The following is an 8,321-nucleotide window of genomic DNA, read 5'->3' on the forward strand; positions in this document are numbered from 1 at the left end:
GCCAAAGGGAAGAAGAGAGGGTTGTGTTGTGTGAAAATGAAGAAGGAATGAGGGGTTTATATAGGAGTGTGGGGAGGGTTAGGGTTCGGCCATTAGGGTTGGGTTTGGGAGGGAAAATAGTTTGAATTTTGAAGGTAGGTGGGGTTTATGGAGAAGAGAGGATGGATGTGAGTGGTGAAGAGGTGATGGGAAAGAATGATTGAGGTGATTGGTGAAGGGTATTTGGGGAAGAGAGTTATGAAAAGGTGTGAAGAGGAGAGAAGAAGATGTAGGGATCCTGTGAGGCTCACAGATCCTGAGGGGATCCTGTGGGGTCCACAGATCAAGTGGGGTCAAGGACTTAACATCCCTGCTCCAATTATGCGTGTAAAACCCCCTTGCTGTGCAATCCTGGCGTTTAACACCAGACTGCTGCCTATTTCTGGCATTAAACGCCCAAATGTAGCCTGTTTCTAAAGTTTAACGCCAGGCAGATGCTTGTTTCTGGCGTTAAACGCCAGCTTGGTGCCTGTTTCTGGCGTTAAACGCCAGACAGATGCTTATTTCTGGCGTTTAAATGCCAGACTGTTCTCCTCCAGGGTGTGCTATTTTTAATTCTATTTTTTGTTCTGTTTTTGATTTTTCAGTAGTTTTTGTGACTTCATATGATCATCAACCTAATAAAACACGAAATAACAAAAAGAAAATAAAATAGATATGATTAAATAACATTGGGTTGCCTCCTAACAAGCGATTCTTTAATGTCAATAGCTTGACAGTGAGCTCTCATGGAGCCTCACAGATAATTAGAGCAAGGTTGGAACCTCCCAACACCAAACTTAGAGTTTGACTGTGGGGGCTTTGGTTGACTCTGCAGTGAGAGAAGCTTTTCATTCTTTCTTTCCATGGTTACAGAAGGAGATCCTTGAGTTTTAAACACAAGGTTGTCCTCATTCAGTTGGAGGACCAACTCTCCTCTGTCCACATCAATCACAGCTCTTGCTGTGGCTAGAAAGAGTCTTCCAAGGATGATGGATTCATCCTCATCCTTCCCAGTGTCTAGGATTATGAAATCAGCAGGGATGTAAATGCCTTCAACCTTCACTAACACGTCCTCTACTTGTCCATAAGCCTGTTTTCTTGAGTTGTCTGCCATCTCTAATGAGATTCTGGTAGCTTACACCTCAAAGATCCCAAGTTTCTCCATTACAGAGAGTGGCATATGCTCTTAGCTCCTTTTCTTGTAATCAGAGCTTGTCAAAGGCAGATTTAAATAGGATGTATGCCGAGCTTCCCTGGTCGACTGGTGTTCGGTGGAGGTTGGCATTGGCCAGTATGATGGTAATAACCACAGGGTCGTCATACCCAGGGATGATGCCAGCGGCGTCTTCCTTGGTGAAAGAGATGATGGGGAGGTCAGGCGACCTATCCCCTTCTCCGTCGTGGTATATTTCTTTATGGTGTCTTTTGCGGGATGACTTTGAGATCCCTCCTCCTGTGAATCCTCCGTTGATCATATGGACGTGCCTTTCTGGGGTGTGAGGGGGCGTTCAGCTCGTCCTCCCTCTTCATCCCTTCTTCTCTTCTTTGGCTCGTCTGTTCTGCTCACTAGGAATCGGTCGAGTCTTCCTTCCCAGGCCAATTTTTCTATAACATTCTTCAAGTCGTTGCATTTGTTTGTGGGATACCCCTAGATTTTGTGCTATTCGCAGTACTCAGTCTGACTTCCTCCGCTTTTGTGTTTAATTGGGCGGGGTGGTGGGATCTTTTCCGTGTTGTATATTTCCCGGTAGACGTCCACTAAAGATACCCGAAGGGGGGTATAGTTATGATATTTCCTGGGCTTCTCTGCGGGTTGGTCTTTCTTCTTTCTCGGCTCTTTGTCTTTGTCCCAGGAAGGGTAGGAGAACCCAGTTTTGGAGGTTTTTCCCAGTCGGGAGTTTTTCTCTATGTTGATGTATTTCTCCACTCGTTCTTGCACTTCGTTCAAGGACATGGGGTGTTTCTTAGATATGGAATGGCTGAAGGGCCCTTCTCGCAGGCCGTTGATAAGTCCCATGATAGCCGCTTCTGTGGGGAGATTCTGTATGTCGAGGCACATCTTATTGAATCTTTCCATGTAGCTTTGGAGGCTTTCCCGATCTCCTTGCTTGATTCCTAATAGACTTGGTGCGTGTTTGGTTTTGTCTTTTTGAATGGAGAACCTGGCTAGGAACTTTTTAGCGAGGTCATAAAAGCTTATGATTGACCTTAGGGGTAGGCTGTTGAACCACTTTATAGCCCTTTTGGTGAGAGTAGTTGGGAAGGCCTTGCAGTGAGTTATGTTCGAGGCATCCGTGAGATACATCCAACTTCTAAAGTTGTTGAGATGATGGCTTGGATCGGATGTTCTGTCATACGGGGTCATGTTAAGGGCTTTGAAGTCTTTTGGGACTTTAGCTTTCATGATTTCTTTCGTGAAGGGGTCTTGTTCTCTGTGGGGATTATCTTCATGATTGGATCGAGTAGTTCTGGCTTTGAGATCAGCCTCGAGTTTCTGGAGTTTTTTTTCTAGTTCTTTGCGCCGTCTTGTTTCTTTTTCCAAGTCTCGCTCGGCTTTCCGCTATCTTTTGGCCTCTTATTCGAGCTGTTTGAGGCGATCCTGTTGCGCACGAATGGCGTCTAGGATTTCTGCATTTTGAGGCTGTTTGTCTTCTTTGGAGTGGTTCGCTTCTTTCGGTGATGGTGGTGTGACATCTGCATTTTTTGTTGGTGTACCGTCTTCCAAACCGGAGGTGTGGTCGTTGTTAGGAGGGTCGTTTTTCATGATCATGGGATGACTTCCAGGTCCCTGGCAACAGCAATAATGTTCGGAGGGTTACCTGAAACTTCGAGGTCGATCTCGGACGAGATCTTCCGGTCTGGTCAAGCTTGTCGCGTCTGACTTGTTGGGTCTTGAAGTACTGCCGGTCCTTGCTCACCGGGGGGTGGTCGTACCTGCAAGAGACTCTGATGCTTAAGTCCGTACGGGCTTTAGGCAGGTTTTTAGTGGAATTGAAGTATGAGTTATACCTGGGTGCTCCAGTGCATTTATAGTGGTGTTTGATGATCTCCCTTCGAGATAAGTTTGTTGTCTTATCTTATCTTTTTGTGGGTGAGATCATATATTTTGTCAACCGCATCCTAGAAGGCGGTGGTTCTTTGTTTTGGGCCTCCTTGGGCCTCTGTGGCATCTTTTCCAAGCTCTTTTGTGAGGAGGTCGGTAGCGGGCCAACTTTTCATGAGGTCGGTCCCTTTGTTTTCAACCAACCCGACCCTATAGCTCGGACCAGTATATGAACACATATCGTCTAATACGAGGCTCCAATCCCATAATGAAGTAACTGTGATGTACTGGATCCTCGTAGATGTAAGGGTCCTCGAACTCATAGAATATCGCGCCTGTCTCCATCTGGAGGGGACGAAGGGAGAGAAGGGAGTAAGAACTGAGGAGTTCTTAGTAGGGTCGGGGTGATTAGTTACGTTCATTAATTCGGTGTCGATTAGCAGAAGAATAACAGAATATAGCGAAACAGTAAGCAGAAGATAAAGATAGATATAGAAAATAGAGAAAACAGAAAGCAGAACACGAACAAAAGAATACAAGAAAATAAAACACAGATATAGCACACAAGCAAAAAAACATAGAGAAATAGATCATACACATAAAGGAATGCAACAGAGAATGATGCGCAGACAAGAATGATGCATGTCTAGCCCTAGTACAGGCCATGAGCTCATGTGTCGGTTGGCTACCCGCAATCCCGACATTTATCCGGTCAAAGTAGTCCACGATTTCCCGGATACGATTTTCTGTTCCTAATTAAATGCGAATATAATAATAGCTGCTCATTTGAGACAGCCTCTGCTTTCTGCAGGAAAATATATATACTCGGCTCTGCTCTTCTCTGGGGAAGCGGAAAATGGCTGTAAGTAACTTAGTTTTCCTACAGAAGATCTGGGTTGCCTCAAGCAACTAATAATATTACTCTATTTTGAAGATCTGGGCCAACTTAGTCTAATATACATACAAATATCTCTTTATTATATTACTCTTCTCTTTTTATCTCTTTACTCTATTCTGGTTCCTCTTTTCTCTGTATCTCTTTACTCTGTTCTGGTTACTCTGTTCTTTGTATCTCTTTACTCTGCTCTGGTTACTCTATTCTATGTATCTCTTTACTCTACTCTGGTTACTCTATTCTCTGTATCTCTTTACTTTGCTCTGATTACTCTTTTCTCTTTGTCTCTTTGTTCTACTCTAGTTTCTCTGTTTAACGTATGTATTTATAGCTTATGTAAATTTCGGTATGAATACTTAGCCTGTCCCAAGTATAGGTTCATTAAGTCTATACTAAAACAGTTTAACTTTTCATATTATACCTAACCCTTGGCACAACTCAAGAACCAACTATGTTGCCCTAGTGCAATGTCATTAAAACTTTACAGACTTTTTCTTTGATTTTTATCTCTTCTTTAACTTTTTATCTTTTCTTTATCTTCGCCTCACTAACATGTTATTACCACTCCCTAATTGTTTTATGAAGGTAATTATGAGATTCTACGCTTAAAAATTGTCTTTCTAAACCTTTTACGAAAAACTGCCTTTTTCGTATTATTTTATTATTTTTAATAAAATATTATTTTTAATTAAATATTATTATTTAATATTTTATTATTATTTATTATTTTATTGTTAAATTTTTGAAATTTCTCTTTCTTACCCTAAATGTTATATAAATTCACTTTTTACCATCCGTAACTTTTAATATTTTTACTTTAACCACCCTAACTTCTAGAAATTACCAAATAACCCCCCAAACACCAAAAATTTTACTTCCTTGCCTTTTTTAAGATCTAAAGCCTGTTGTTTAATGTTCTTCATCACACACAATATGTTCTTCGTGTTCTTCATAAATTCTTCAGATTCTTTCTCTGTTTTCACCCGTTTTTCAATCTTTTCAGTAACCAATTTTTATCATAATTCATATTAAATTCCCAGCCACTAAAATCCCATATTTTCCACATGATTTCAACACAACTTGAACCCCTAATTTAAGGGCTAGGGTTTCAATTTTCAGCTGCACTCAAGAACACAAATTAGTAGCTTGAATTTCATCAAATTTCATCAAATTTTAATCAAATTTTCAACAAGAATCATCATATAAATCATCAATTTCAAGCACAGCCAAACCATATCATAATCACAAAACTCAAACACAACTAATCAAGATTAATTTCGTCAAACCCTACCTTGTTTTGCTGCTCCAAATTTGGCTATGTTCTTAGGTGATCCTTAAGGTGAAAATGAGACAGTCTTGGAGGTCTTGGGGGTGTAGGGTGAGTTGTGATTGGTTGGCTTGGAGGTGGATTAAAATATTATTAAAATATCTCAGGTGTATAACTACTAAAACTAGATGTATTGGAATACTTGTAAAAACATCTCTAAAAAATTTTTTCTGAGCTACTAGATTAAATGACACTAGTAACATATTTAATATGAGAATAGAACATGTATGATGAGTCCTTAGCATTGCTAAAGTCATCAGAGAGTGCTTGTGCTAAGCTGCACTAGTAAACTGTGAACCTAGTTAAACCGATTACCTGTTTTTAACTAAAACAAACCAGGTAACCTTATAATATCATTCAAGCAGCTTCTAATACTAATATAATTATAATATTATACTATTATCTCTCTTCTCTCATGAATTGAGTCCGGTTCGTCAAACTGAGACTATTTACGAAAACCAGAAATAAAACTCGTAACCGATACGGTTCAAAAACTAAATTCTTCGTGACTACATTGTTGAGATTGCCTCAAGTGAGGTTTTGGCTTAAAGATAACATAATGACAATGAGGATTGAGATGCTTGATGATATAGCAGAGGTGTTCCCTTTACTGATATTCCGGAGGAATCTGTGTCTTCAAAAACGATCTTACCTACTCAAAAAACGGGGTTGTTACACTCCTGACATGATCTCAGAATGGACCATGTTGGAGATCTTCTATGATGGTCTCTCTGAGATGTCCAAGATGTCATTAGACCACTCTGCTGGTAACTCTCTTCACATGAAGAAGATGCCTGAGGAGGCGCAAGAGCTTATTGAGATGGTTGCTAACAACCAATACATGAACACTTCTGAGAGGAACCCTATGAACACTGGGGTGACTCAGAAGAGAGGAGTCATGGAAGTCAGCACTTTTGATGCCTGACGTGGTGAAAATTGGCGAGTTAAGAATTGTTATAAGATATGCGTTGCAAGTATAGCTCTTAACCAACCAGAGATCGGCTTATCAATTTAGAAGGGTTGTCATAAAAATTAAAATTAAAATACTGGAGTATGAGTCCCAGGTCGTCTCCCAACGAGTTGCAGAAAGGTGTGCTATTTTATTAATCAGATGTTTTCAAAATGGTTTGAGTTGAATAACAGGAAATTAAATTGGAGCAATTAAATAATTTAAATTGAAGCCTTGACTGGGAGTAGATTAGTTGGAAGCCATATTCTTGTTGCAGTACTCTCAAGATTAATTGATAATTGAAGGTTGTTCTGTTTAGTTATCCTTTACTAGGTAAGGGAAGGTCAAACAAGTTGGAATGCTGTTTCTATTCACAAGTTCCAATCCGCTCAATTGAAAAGGATTAGTGTCAATGATTAGAGAGCATTCCAATAATAAACCCAATTACAATTTTTCTTTTAAGCACCCCAACTCAAGGGTTCCTTTCAATCAACTCCCCATCAAGTTAAGGAACTACTCGCTCATTGTGAATGTAGAACTCATAACATAAGAAAGGGAATTAAAGGAAGACATGATATATAAAACTAAAGGAATCAATTAGAAATAAAAGTAATTCTTGTATTAATAAATTCTAAAATAATCCAATAGTAAAATTGAGTAAATTAAAGGACATGGAAGAGTAGAGCCAAGTAAAGAAAAGGAACTAGAATGATGAAGTCTTGATGAGGTAATAACTCTTCTCAATATCCCAATGCAAAAAGCAATAGAAAATAAAATCCTAAGAACTATGAATGTGTAGAGAGAAAAACCTAGAGGAGGAGTAAAACTAGATCTAAAAACTAAAATTGTGTAGAATGAATGTCGTCGTTGGTTTCTACATGTCCTCTGGCACTAGTCTGCTCTTTCGGGCCGAAAACTGGGTCAAAACAGGGCCCAAAATCATCCCCAGTGAATTTTGCAGATTATGCAGATCGCGCACGTCACGAGATCGCGTCATTCATGCGAACGCGTCATTCGGCGTTTTGCTTTGCCACGCGGGCGCATCGTCCACGCCTCCGCGTCACTTGTGCTATTCCAATCCGCACGGTCACGTGAGCCATGCGGCCGCGTCACTGCGATTTCCTCTCTTTCACGCGGTCGCGTGAGCCATGCGGCCGCGTCACTTCTCGCTGGTCATCTCCTCAACTGCTTGTGTTCCTTCCATTTTTGTAAGCTTCCTTTCCAATCTCCAACTCATTCATGCCCTATAAAGCCTGAAACATTTAACACACAAATCACTGCATCGAATGGAATAAAGGAGAATTAAAATACATAATTAAAAGTCTCTTAGGAAGCAAGTTTTTAATCATATAAAAATTTTAGGAAGGAAATATAAATGCATGCTACTTATATGAATAAGTGGGTAAAGATCATGATAAAACCACACAATTAAACACATTATAAACTATAAAATAGTGGTTTATCAACCTCCCCACACTTAAAGATTAGCATGTCCTCATGCTTAGTTGAAGGAGATAAAATAAATGAGTAGGAACATGTAAAAATCATGCAATGCAATGCAACCTATATATGTGAATGCAACTATATGATTCTTGTCCACGTGATCAAAAGTAAATAGGCTCTTCAAAACAATTACAAATCAAATTCCACTAATTCAATTCTCATACAACAAGAACAGGTAAAAATGCAAGAAGATAGCTCATGAAAGCAGGGAACATAGAATTTCAAGCATTGAACCCTCACTGATGATGTATGTATGCTCTAATCTCTCTAGTGTATAAGGCAATCACTCTATCCTTCTCTAATCATGCTCTCTAATTTTTTTTGTTCTTCTCCTAATCAATCAACAACATTTAATATACCAATGCAAACATCATGAGATCTTTTCAAGGTTGTAATGGGGCCAAGGTAATGGTAAGGATACATATATGGCTAAGTAAGCTTATAAACTGAATCTTTAATTCACCCAAGCTTTAACATAACTTATATATATTCTATATAACTTTAGAATTCATACCTAGCTATCTAGAATTTCCCTTTCACATTCCATACTCATGTATCAACTTTTTATTTTAATTTTATCATA

This window comes from Arachis ipaensis, chromosome B02 (assembly GCF_000816755.2).
Source record: "Arachis ipaensis cultivar K30076 chromosome B02, Araip1.1, whole genome shotgun sequence".
NCBI classification, from domain to species: Eukaryota; Viridiplantae; Streptophyta; class Magnoliopsida; order Fabales; family Fabaceae; genus Arachis; species Arachis ipaensis.